The following is a 13,620-nucleotide window of genomic DNA, read 5'->3' as shown; positions in this document are numbered from 1 at the left end:
GTTCCCACTGATTCTTTCTCTCTGTCTCATCTAACAACACCACATTACTGGGGGACAATAATCCTGCTATGATCTCAACTTGTCCAGCAAAAGTGGTATATTCTTAATTTATAAAATCCATTGTTAATTGCAATAGTATGTGACAAAGCAGAACTATTACTGTATAGTGTCAGATGAAGCATGATTATAGCTATTATGCTTCTGTTATTAAAAAAAAATGACTGAATTGCAAATTAAAGTCAGGCAACTACGCCTGCAAAATTCGGGGAAAAATATGAATCACGATTTTTTAGCTTAGAATTGATATCACGATTCTCTGACATTCATTTTTTCTTACAAAGTGTAATGTTTATGGCCCACATGAACCACGACAAAACAAAACAAATTAGCAGTACCAAGCATAGTTTTTTTGGCACCTATAGCACATTGTGCATCAACACAAGCCTGTAAACATAGAGAAGGGAGAGCGTTGCAGCGCTTGGGAGTGCTTTAACCCTTGTGCTGTCTTCCCATTAACCATGAACTTGTCCTTCCAGGTCAAAATTTAATATTTTTGGGGGCTTTTCTGATGTTTTTGTCATTTCTTTCTGATTTACTTTTCACTTTTTCCATGCATTTGGTGCATTTTTTTTTAAAAACCTGAGCTAGTTTAATAGATTTTACACTTATTCTTGGAATTCAGGGTAAAAAAAAACTAATTTTTTTCAAATTATACTTACGTTTTTAGTTAAAAAGGTCGAACTTATGGATTATTTTGACTAATAGTTAAGATCAGAAAATGTTGAGTGGATCACAGATGGAATATGTCAAAGTTTAGTCCGGATACGATTTTGAAAAATAATTCAAATTCTATTAGATTAAATAAAAACACCCAAAAAATTCAATGAAAGTAATCATTAATTTTACCTGAAGAACGCTGCATGGAATCATCCATGCTATTTTTGGGCAATTTGGTTGAAAAAAATCTATATTTCTGATAAAAAAAACGTTGAAAAGGGTCCATTTGACCCAAGGACAACACAAGGGTTAAAACTTATTTTATACAGTCTATGTTTAAAACTCAGAAGAAAGTAGTAGTGTTTGTGAAGCAGTCGGCTCAAAAAAGAAATAAAAAGAAAAAAATCTAAGTTTTTTGAAAATTAAATCGTGAACAGTTTTATAACGGTTTATCGTGCAGGCTTACTGGCAACATTATCCTCTGCCTTTGGAGGGAGATTTGTGGCGCTGTGTATCCACATCTTTCGTAAACGTAAAAATCATTTTTCTACTCGACAATGCTGTCTCTGCTCTCCATTTTATTTTGCCATTTTTGTCATACCCCACGAAGATTGGCAAAGCTGTTAATTACGAATGAGACAAAACCTGATTTATGGCCCATTTCACCCAAAACCTTTTTCACTTAGCATTGCTGCACATATATGGACAAAATGAACAGGCGCACAATCAGAGATGCCTTTTACTGTCCACTGCTACAGATCTGTAGCTGAAACTGAACTCGTTTCAGAAACAGGGAGTGGAAGGAAGAGAAAACTAGAACTGCACGCAGTTTCAACGGGGTCCAAGCCTCCCCGCGCCAGTCGTCCCCAGCGACCCGGGGAATTGTTCTATGTTGATTAAAGCGCCCCCGGAGGGCCTGTCTACCAAATTTGGCAGTGAGCTCCGGGCGGTGGGTGGAAACAATCATTGCCGGTTCGGTTTTGATAGCATTTACTGTGGCAGAGATATTGCAATTGCAAATTCCCATTTAAAGCATTGACTTTGTCCACAAAATAATCAAACGTCGATTATAGCGCCCCCTAAGGCCCATCGTTACCAAATTATGTATGAAGCTTCCGTGCGGCATGCCAAACAATCACCCCAAGTTAGGTGTCGATACCACGTATTTTGGCCGAGATATGGCAAAGTTTGTTCATGAAAAACACACATTTTTGTTTTTGTGGCCCCCCCTAGCGGCCAATGTTCGTCAAATTTGGTACAGAGCCTCACGGGGTCATAGCAAGTAATATCTAAAGTTTGGCTTTGATAGCATTTATTTTGGCCGAGATATGGCAAGGAAATGTTTCCATAGCTAGCTACACAAATTGTTTGCGTGTAACACGCGCAATTTTTATCCTATAAAAATTCTTTATACAACTTTGTGTCAGGTCGGTCTGGAGATGCTATGTGCCAAGTTTTGTGCAGATCCATTGCACGGTCTCGGAGGAGATAGAAAAAGTAGGTTTTTGATAAATCGCGATTTTTCACGCAGAAAAGTCTAGGCGGAAATGGGCGTGGCCTATATCACGAGATTCAGTAGGATCCAGGGAACACGTGGATGTAACGTTTTTAAATTTCCGATGTACGGTTTGCGAGTTATAGGGCCAAACGCGTTTTGTCCTGGTATAGCGCCACCTAGTGGTGGAAGAGGTTCAATTTTTTTGGCTGAGGTCTTTGCGGACTTTCGGACCAGTCCTGAAAATGGCGCGTCGCCACCATGTACGGTTTAGGCTGCAGCACCACTTTTATGCGGAGAAGAATAATAAGAAGAAGAAGAAGAAGAAGAAGAAGGAAACCTAGCGAAAACAATAGGGTTCCACAGCCCTGCTGTGTGAACCGCGTATCGCCTTGCGATACCGCGGTGCACGCATCCTCGGGCTTGGACCCCTAACAAGCACATTCAGCTGAAGAAAAAGCTAAACAGCTTTGTTCTATCTTAGCAATGATCCTTCAGTTCCAAATAAATAGAGTTTCACTTTCATTCAACTATATTGTTATAACTATCATTATTATTTCACTCTGACAAGAACAACATATGGTATTTAGCATTAGCATTAAAAAACACATCAGAAGTCAATACTGTGGTAATGCATGGGCCACTAAACAACAATGCCAACAATACTGTGTATAAGCAATTACACACACACACACACGCCCGCCCAGGCTGCACATCATTTGTATACTCTAGGCTGCATCTGAAAGAGAAGCTCAGTCAGTAATTAACCTGCAGATAACCTGCTTTGAGGAAATAAAATTGGTCCTCCAGGAGCTGGAAACATGTGTGCAGTATAGAAACTCTTACAGGTCATGGAAAACGACTGGAAATGCCCCAGACAGAGAGAGAGAGAGAGAGAGAGAGAGAGAGAGAGAGAGAGAGACTGGATATGCCTGGGGTAAATCTGTCCTAAAAAACTGTGTAAAAGTGGCACCTTTTGAACTAAGAAAGATTAAAGCCTCTATGAGTGGAATTTGAACTTTTGGCTTTGGTAACTCCAAAAGTAACAAAGGAAACACTTTGGCTATGCACACTGGTGTGGTAGATGGGATAAAAAGTTACATAACTAAAGTGACGCTTGTTGGGATCATAGGCTGTAAATACTAATGGACAAAGCATCCGGTTCTGCCTTAAACCTGCATTCTATCTGAATTCCAACAGGGGGCGACACATGCGATTGCAAAAGAAGGTCTGTTTCTGTGATAGTCTATGAGAAAGAGACCCACTTCTCACTTGATTTATTAACTCAGTAAACATTTTCATAATAAGTTTATGGTCTCAATCGCTAATTTTAAGTCTTCTGCAACACAGAATGAGGGTCATTTTTTGAATTGTGGTCTCGTTGATTCTAAAATCGGCGATAAAGCAGGGGGTGTGTTAGGGTTTAGCTATGATGTGATTGCTTGTGAAAGTGTCTAACGTAACGTAGAGTGTAAGGGCTCCTCCCTCACTCCTCCCTCTCGACTAAAATCGCCACGTCCGCAACCAGGATGGCTGCGCCCGTAACGGCAAACTCCACGACAGATAGCAGATCTCCATAAACCAATGGGGGACGTCACACATGCTCTGTCCACTAATTTTACAGTCAATGGTTGGGATGTACCATATGACTAATTGAAACGTGATTGGTGTGTAGCTTATCAGTGTCCCCATGTAGACAAGTCTAGATTTTGGTATGTAAGTTTTATAGTTTTCTGTACAGGAACCATGAATGATCTACAGAACCAGGTACTTGTACTGAGGTACATTCATCTTTAATAAGAAAATCAAGTACAGTTGTTGACTGCAAGGGTTTGATCCCTGTAGTCACCCACTGAACCCTGAGTTGCCCCTGATGCTGCGCCTTCAGAGTGTAAATGTGTGTGAAGGTTATCTGATCGGCAGACTCTGCCACAGTTAATGAATGTGTATGAATCCTGCACTGTGTAAAAGCGCGCTAGAAAAGCGCTATATAAGAACAGTCCATTTACATTTGTATTCTGCTCCTGTATCTCAGATTTCCATGTCATCATTTCTCTAATTACTCACCAGTTAATGACTGTTTAACCAAATCACTTATTATATATTGTCACACAATACATAATAAATGTTTATTCTTTCAGAGAGCATCAGTTATGGCTTTTACAACAAAACAGCCTGCATTCAAAAAGAGCAAACTAGCATCTGTGTGATTCTTTAAAAGCAAAATCATCTGATTTCTTAGTGAAAAGTTAATTAGAGTCAAGTCTTCTAATTAGCTGAATATTTGCACAACAGTAAAGATGCCCAGTAAAGGAGAGAACAGCCAATGAGGATTCAGTGTGCTAATGTAATATTAATGGCCAGATGCAGACGTTTGCACCTGCTGAGCAACGCAAACAGGTGATGAAATGAAAAGCCTTCAGACAAATTTAAGCAAAGTTTGACTTTGGATACTTGTTGATCCAGATCAATCACTGTGAAGCAGCAAATGAGCCAAAAGTAAATTATGTGTAGATGTTATCTATATTGTGCCTCGAACACTTCAGACACAAATACTATATATGTTGGTTCCACTATATATGTGAAGACACTGAATGCGTAAACCCAATCCTTACCCTAAACTAAACTTCATCCACTTAATCCTTCAACAACACTCAGTTATCCTAAATTCTGATTATAATCTAAATCTCAAACAAGTCCAACCCCTAAACTAGCCAGAATCAAATATGAGGACTAGCAAAATAAAAACACTCCTGTATTATTTTTAGGCCTAGATAAACACACTTAGAGAAAACACAAACACATGAATCCAACAGACACATACAAGCTCATTTGTAGCAGCAAGGCCTACATTTCTTTACTCACAATATCTGTATTGTTGAAAAAATTAAAACCTGTATTAACTTGTATTTGCTAACAAAAATCTACCTAACTACTACTCTGCCTTACTCTGCCTCTGATTGGATTACCCTGGTGTTCCTACCTTAACCATAACCAATCTCACTTCTCATGCCAAAACCTAACCAATCCAACCAACCGGGGAAACAAGTACTAGCTAATGTGACGGCCCTTCCCAGTCTGCCGGCCTGTCGTGTTCTTCTCCTTTTTGTTTTCAGGTGCTGAGAGTGGACGGGGAGGTGAGTTGGGAGGGTCGTTTGTACCTGGCCAACTGGGCGTGGCCTACAGAAGGCATAAAGGCCTGCCCTTCTGGGAGTCTCAATAGGCTCGTTCGAGATGAGCCAGGTCTGTACAGAATCGATCACCGGCGACCGGCGCCCGTTCCATGCCGGTTAGATTTGTGTCCGACTTGATCCCGACTTGCTCTGACGTCATGCACACGGCGCGTGGGCAACGATAATCTCACGAGAGCAAGGCGGCCGCAGTTCTGAGACAAAGGCGGCGCAGTGTCTTTTCACCGACTGCAAGAGCCTGGCGGACCCAGAGCATGATGGGAAACGCCAGCCTCTCAGCTGATTTAACAGCTGATTGGTTCACAATTGACTCATCATGATGACGTTTTATATAAACTTTTTATTATTTTTGAATCGGAGGGATTTTAATTGCTATTTGTCTGATTTAAAAACTTATTCTGTACATAACACATGTTGTGTGGCTAATAGTGACGTTTAGAAGTCAGAGAGACTAAATCCGTTCAGATCACTGATCATCTACAGTCTAGTGTTAATTAAAATCAGCAACAGATGGCATGTAGAACATTTTAAGAGCTACTCTGTCATAATTAAAACAACTAGAGATTGTGTACCAGCTAATATGTGGGTCTGATTATATTTCATTAAATCGGAATCGCACCACAGTGTTTTTGTCACTTCCTGTCCAGCCTGAAGGCTGCTGAAGTCGGCTGGAAACTGTCCGACTTTACCGCAGCTTTTTGTCACCGCCCCCCGCTGCTGCCGCTTGCTCTCGTCCACTTTACAGACGAGGCGCAGTTCATCTCGAACGAGCCTACTGTCTCTCAACTGGTCCTTCTGGAGCATCCACCATTTTGTTCTTTGTTTGGTTTGTTGCACCTTTCAACACACTTCACTTCATTCATTCACTCATTCATGCGTGGCAAACATGACGGATGTCTTCTATACTTAGACAACCCACTGTTACATTTATGTTGGGTTAAGTTATGCTATTAGGGTATTTAGTTGAATAAACTACTTTTAGGTTACATTATCTGTGTGAGACCACCCTTTTTGTTGCCGGCCTTGAGCCAGGCAGTAACACTAAGTAGGGCAGGTCATTCCTTCACCGTCCTAGTATTTGCAGATATGCTGGCCTTTCCTGTCTGAACACTACTGTTTAATTAGACCTTGTGCTTGACAGTTTGTCAGACTATGAGAGGTCTCTTTTGAACCAACAGGCAATAAAAAAAAACTTCAGCTGATTAATAATTTAAGGGAGGGTTGGCAAAAAATAATCTAATTTTATACATGCTAATTATCAAATAAGCCAGTCTTAGAATTTGTCTTTCCATATAAAACACCACAGACTTCCAGATCAAATCAGCTCCTCTATCAGGCACAGATGACAAGACATGACGTGCTGCCCACGATGTGAATCCTCTAAAAACAATGGTAACCCAAGAGAAAAAAAAGCTCTCATACCAGATGAAGTACTATTGGCACTGCTGAGCAGCCACAATACAAGATCCTAAATTACTCTGCAAACATATATATAGTATGATATACTTTAGTTAAACATAATATATGAACAGTGTAAGGATAAAAATGTTCGCTCTTTTAACACAGTTTATTCAATTTTAATGCCCACATGGGTCTGTATGTTCCTGTGAAAAGCAGGTTTGAGCTGTTTTTTAAGATTTTCTGACCCAAAGAATTAAGTGCAGCTGTTACATCCTCCTAGGTGAAGGTGTAACTGGTGAATCTGGGGACTTGCAGCCAATCATAATCCATCCAGGGGTATGTAAAGGTTGAGAAGCTGCACTTCCTGACCTCCAGTATTGATGCCTGCCTACACCTGCGTATTTGTGTATTGTTAGCTATTTTGTCAAGACTTAGTCCAGAGCTCTTTTGACTGTTGTCAAGCTGATATCAGCAAGGTACTTATTTAGTTAAATTAATAGGGGAGAGCTACCTTTTTTATGTATTTCTTTACTGTTTTCTGTGTTAATAGGAAATTATAGGATTGTAAACTGTAATCATTTTGAGTAGTTTCTTTGGTACTGAGATTTAATTTATAATTAGACCTGGTTGGTATGTTATTCTGGCCAGGGCTCTCCCTGAAGTTAAATTTAAGTTATAACTGGCAATAAAAGATTTGAAATAGTAAACAAATTGACTCCTAATATTCATCTATTTTTATGTTACTCCCTCTACCCAAGAAAAATGTGGTGTTGTAACAGTGGCTAATACAAGGTCCTGCTGTGGCCAAGCCTGCCAGGGTACATGCACTCGCACTCAATAAATCACACAGATTCAAGACACACACACACACACACACAACGCTCAGAAGCAGTAGCCAGGAGAAACTCATGATCCTCAGTTGCTCTTTCTGGATAAGGTACAATTTGACAACAGGAGATATCGATTCAGCTGCCTGCAGGCTTTTTATAGAAGCCAGCACCATCATTACGACCCATAGCCCAGCCTGCCTCTTTTGCCTACCCCAATGCCTCCTCGTCTAGGCAGAAACAGTATGTGGAGAAATAAAAACAGCAGTAACAGAAGGAGTAGGAGAGGGGAATCTAATGAGGGCTATTTTAAAAAATAGTCAAATGAAGGTAGTTGGGAAGAAGAGAGAAATGGAAGAGGTTGTGGGAAACAAAATGGAGGGTGAAAGAAGGTTCAGAGAAAAAATAATGAATTAAGATAGTCTGTGAAAATTCCCAAGAAGGGTGTAGAGAAAAAGGAAAGCTGAAATGTGCAAACATGGGGCATTATACCATGATCAGTGCATAGGACGGTTCTAGCTCTTTGTCGTCCATTAATTCCACTGCTGCATACTGCTATGCTCTGCTGTGTGCTGTAACGCCCTGCAGTGCCCTTCTATGCCATGAACTACTACAAACTACTATTTCTAGTCACCGTTCCATTATCTTTTATTGTGACTGTTGTTGCACTATTCATTACACCCCCAACCAGCCCCGTCGGACACCGCCTAACAAGAGCCTGGGTCTTTCTGAGGTTTCTTCCTAAAAGGGAGTTTTTCCTCGTCACTGTCACACTAAATGCTTGCTCTTGGGGGAATTACTAGAATTGTTAGTTCCTTGTAAATTATAGTGTGTTCTAGACCTACTCTATCTGTAAAGTGTCTTAAGATAACTGTTGATATGAAGGGATACTATAAATAAAATTTAATTTAATTGATTTAAATTAATGTTGAGCTACTCAACTTGTATCTCCAAACTGTCCAAAAATCTGTCACCAAATTTATTTAACAACATAAAATATGCAACCCTATTATTTCCTTTTTTATGAAAATGGTCCACAAAATCTTTTTTGATTTTTTCCCATATCCACAAAAGTGTCTTTTGGACATAAAAGGCCAGAGTGACCCTATGTGTGACAATATCAAATCTTGATAACCCTAATTGCCTCTGAATACACAAGTGTATTCCTCCATTTCTTTTAAATGGCTTGTCCTCTCTGGGTTTCAATCTCCCTGTTATTGTTTAACTGATGAGCCAAACCTACATCAATGCATATTGATAATTACTTGAAGTGTCAAAACTCCTGTCTTGCTCCAGCGTTGAGTATCCCTCAGAATCTGCAGTGTCTTTCCACTACTCAGGATTGCTAACAACAGTGGAAATGCTGTCTGTGGCACTCACCGCAGCTCATGCTGTTAGTAATGCTTGTCGCCTTGGTGAAGGAGCTCAGCCAACTGAGCCCTTCCACCAAGCGACTGAGCCTGTCCAATCAGATGTCATTTTCTTCTGTCCAATTATGTATATAAACTGTTTCCCTGAATTGTGCGTACACCTGTCTCTTGTCATACCATGAGCAATGTCTATGAGCATAAAAGCAGTTTTAATCTAGTTTCTTCACAGCTGTTCTGTGCTGTAAACCTAGTGACTGTGTATTTGGATAGGTTTAGTCTGTCAGCCACTGTAGGGTTTGTAGTTGTCTTGTGTCCCTCAAGAAGGTATATTAATAAACCTCTGACTCATCTTTAAGTTTGTACCTTGGTCTGTGTCACAACACCTGTTCTCATCTCTCAGCTTAGTAGCCAGACTGATTCCTTTGTGTGGCCCTTAGTTTAATCATGCAAAAAGAAAGAATCATGTTATATAGCTAAATAAGCTAAATAACACTGTCAGTGTGAGGCAAATGGATTAGCTCTAAAAGGCAGTAGGTTTGAACACCCTGAGAGCTGCAATAATTGCCCTGTCATCTGAGAAAATGCTCCAAAATGCATTTCTGTTTGGTGACATTAATTGTTCTGTGGTCCTCATCAAATACTTTTAAGAGTCAGATATAAGACACTGAGTGGAGGGAAATTAAGTAATCATCACACACATGTCTCAATGGACTATGGTGACTGACACATAGAATAGAACACACAGCAGCTACTCATAGAAAATCATGATTTTACTATTCAAAATCGTGACCACTCTCACACAACTCCTCCATTACTGCTCATATACAAACACAACAATACATAGGGAATCATCTAAAAACATACGTTTTCAGTGGACATTAAACCCATACAGCAGCCTAAACGTCTGAAACCCTTGTCAGTCACAAAGGTTTTACAAACCATACTACTACAACACATTAAAGTGTAATGTATGCCAGGTATTTACTGTACACATTTCCAATAGTGACACATTATTACTTGGCTCACGCGATAGTGATTGCTTAAGGCAGTCGCCCAAACATTGCAGTACTCCCACACACAATCGACAAACAACCATGACTAACAAGGTTATAATATGCTGGCTATATATATATATATATATATGTGTTTGTGTGTAGTCCTTACACTGCTCTTGGATCTACAGTCTAATGTTGATGCTGTGTGAACATGTTCATGTGACATTGACAGCCTATCAGATATTTTCAGAACCTCATAAAGCTTGCCGTGGAAAGACTTTATATCAGTGAATTTAGTTAATCTTCGCACAATGTATTCACACACACTGAAATCAGGATGCTCCAACAAGCCATCAAGCCAGCACATTCAACCTTACGGATTCTAAAGACTGAAAACATTCTGCATTAGAGCCAAAATACCACATACTACTCAAGGGCAACTAAAAAAAGCATGAGTTATCCTTTGATTTTACAGTGATTATTATACTGTATTGTACAGTGCTTTTTTAAGACTTTGTTTTTAAGCAGGTTACTGCAGGGCAAAAGTTATTGGCCTTACTTTTCTACATTCTTCTCTGTATTTCAAACAGTCTTTTTCTGGGCTTTGCTGTCGCTCCCTCTTCCTTCTCCTCTCCTATTCTCCCCCGCTCCCCACCACTTTCTATCCCTTTCTTTGGGTCTTTTAGCAGCTGCTTTGAAATGTAAACTATATGGTTGACAAATGGTGAGTCATAATGTTGGAAGATAAAGCAGCCCAACTCTGCAACGCTGCGGTCTCTCTATCCTTTCTCTCCTTCCTCTCAGGCATCTTTGCATTCACCCTTGTGTTCACACACGTACACCTACACCCAACGCTTGCATACACTTGGAGGCGTGCATTCTTTTCAAACGTTTTCCAACCACTCTCTCGCTTTTTTCTCTCGCTTGAAATCACACTAAACGGTACACATAATAGGCAACATGTTTGTAATGTGTGCATGGCTACACATTAACACACAGATGCAACGATGAGCTTGGAACATTGCCTAAATGATACACTCTCTATGAAGCTCCAGGCAGTATTTTGAAAGAGATTAGACTGCTGCTGTATTGAGGCATGACTCATTTACCTCAGAAACTACACGTTTGGAACCAGATACCAAATATCCTATTTAAATGTAATAGAAATGAAGGAAGGAAGGAATGAACATTGAAAGGAAAACAGAAAGAAGTAGAAATGGGACAAAAGCTCTCTACACTCCCCTGTGTAAAAACAAATATCACACTGATTAAGCGCTGTACCAAACAGTTTGAAGCTTCATTCCTAACATTACCAATCAACTGACTATAACATTTGAATGCTTGTAGGCTTTTTTTTGTCCTTTTTTTTTTTTTTGCATGGCTATTCTGTTTAATTAGATTTCGGGGGTGGCTGCGTAGTAATGTTTTCGACTCTTGTGACCCAAGCAGTGGTGGCATGGCATGACTTTGGCATGAGTCTACGGCCCTATTGGTAGCTCTGTGTTTTTTGGCAGTTATTGTATTTTTAAAAATTAGCATTTTGAAAGTATTTCTCTTGTCACTGACACCACTGAGAGGGAGTCTTGTGTTTTGGATGTTGTGTTCATACTGTCGGTGATGTCTCAGTGATTTTTTCCCAATGCTCTCCACAGATCTGACAACTGCTAGCCTGCTCTTATCCCCGGCTCCCTGAAGCTCTGTGTGACTGGCAAAGGCGGGTAAGACAATAACCTTATATATTTAGGTTAATAGAATTTACCTAAAAATCCGAACATATTACTTACATACCAGTCAAAGCGGAGAATACTACGCCCCTGCAGGTGGCACTTTTTTTATTTGTTGTCAGACGTTTCTGTAGGATTTATGTGATTCTCAAAAACAACTTTTTCACTGCGGTCAAAAAACGGTTTGCTCTCCCGCTTGCTGCACACAAAGGGAGGCAAGCATCTTTATTAACTGGTCCATCTAGCTGCAATCTAACACCATTAATGTGCCTACATTAAAAAAAAAAAAAAACATTCATGGAAATAAACAAAAGAAAAGAAAGAATAAAAGGAAAGAAAGAAAAATCAAAGAATAATGGAAGGGAAGGAGAATAAGGAGACCATGCATGCAATCCCCACTGTGTTGTTAAGCCTATTCATAATCAACATTTAAAACCGAAGGTGGAAGATAACAATATGATATTGATGATGGATGAAATCATCTTACATGGTAATTGTGATGAATATCAGCCATGATGATAATGACAGTAAGTCCAGTAGCCCTAATAGCTCATTATGATCCAGATGGCCTTCATGGGGAGCTTGTGACATTGGTCCTTATCGCTTACAAGCAACAGGCTGCTTAGACCCACCATACCCAGTTTCAATCAAATCTGACCTTCAAAGCTTTTAAACCACTGTAGAAGTTTGTATTTCATTAAACGTCCACAAAACATACAACACATTGAAAGAGTCACAAAGGATCAGAGCTAATAAGAGGCATGGATTAAGAGCCAATCCATCACTTGTGGCGATGTCAATTTTACGTTAACGTTGCCAAATTCCTCACAGTTCAATTCCCAAAGCAAACACTCTAGGCTAATGACAAAATGTTTTTTTCTATTTAAAAAAAAGCTCCAATTCCACTTATTTCTATCACAGTTTTAATTGTTTTTCTTGTCTTATTACCTGTTTCTTAGTCAGATTGTGTCAGATTACTGCAATAATTCATTGAATTAAACTTTATTCAGGAAACAGGAAGTTGATTGGAGAAAGAAACAAGGTTCATTTCTTTCTCCTCAAGTGGATCAATATTTTACACGGTGAATGTGTGTGCGTGCTTGTTGTGCTCCTGTGCTATGGGCACACACAATTATCACCTCCAAGCTAATCAGTCAACAACACTGCAGCCCACAGAAATTTCCATTTAGACGTATTCCCTTTACACAGTTCCTCTGCTCTTCAACACACACTGCCCAAATCAAGCCCACCTCTGCTTCGCTCTCCTTTGTATCCTCCTCTTTACGTTTCCTTTCTACATGTCCATTTTTCCTCACACTGACCCTGCAGTGCTCTCTTATCTGTATCTGTGAATATGTTTCTCCCTCATCTGCCCTTTTTATCATGACCTCCTCATCTTTCAGGGGCCAGAAGGGCAGATAAAATCCCACCTATTGGCTTGAGCATGAGATGAGGAAGCCAGAGGAGTTGCCAGCAACTGCCATGTGTTCTCACCTATCTATACTCTGGGTTTGGTATAAAGTCACAAAAAGCTCTGCTTCAAAAGCTCAAACATACATTCACAGTTAACTCAACACAGAAAACACAAATAATAAAAAATACAATGCACAGCTTTGTTATGAATAACAGCGTTATAAATAGCAGTGTTATAAATAGCGGCGTTACTAACGGCTTTCCTTTTTTTCAGTAACGAGTAATCTAACTGATTACTCTTCCCATCTTAATGACCCCATTACAGTTACACACACACACACACACACACACACACACAAGCGCACAAGTATAAACATCAGGCCACTTGTGTTATTTGGACTACAAAGAGTGTATATATTTGTTATTTATTTTTGTTATTTGATTTTGCCCAGTTGTGGCCTGTTGAGTGGCAATACATATCAAAAGT

At 39.7% G+C, this 13,620-nt stretch overlaps 1 long non-coding RNA gene across 1 annotated transcript in view; it reads right to left on the bottom strand.

Annotated features, from left to right (window-relative positions):
- Positions 1-13,620, bottom strand: part of LOC116698063 (uncharacterized) — a 22,995-nt gene extending 9,375 nt beyond the window's left edge. The window contains exons 1-2 of the long non-coding RNA XR_004334104.1: positions 13,610-13,620; positions 12,971-12,975 (exon numbers count right to left, since the gene is read on the bottom strand). This is a non-coding gene — a long non-coding RNA (uncharacterized LOC116698063). The remainder of the gene's footprint in view (positions 1-12,970; positions 12,976-13,609) is intronic.

This window comes from Etheostoma spectabile, chromosome 11 (assembly GCF_008692095.1).
Source record: "Etheostoma spectabile isolate EspeVRDwgs_2016 chromosome 11, UIUC_Espe_1.0, whole genome shotgun sequence".
Classification (NCBI taxonomy): domain Eukaryota; kingdom Metazoa; phylum Chordata; class Actinopteri; order Perciformes; family Percidae; genus Etheostoma; species Etheostoma spectabile.
Note: the sequence above shows the minus strand (reverse complement) of the source record. Positions and strands in the feature narration are given on the sequence as shown.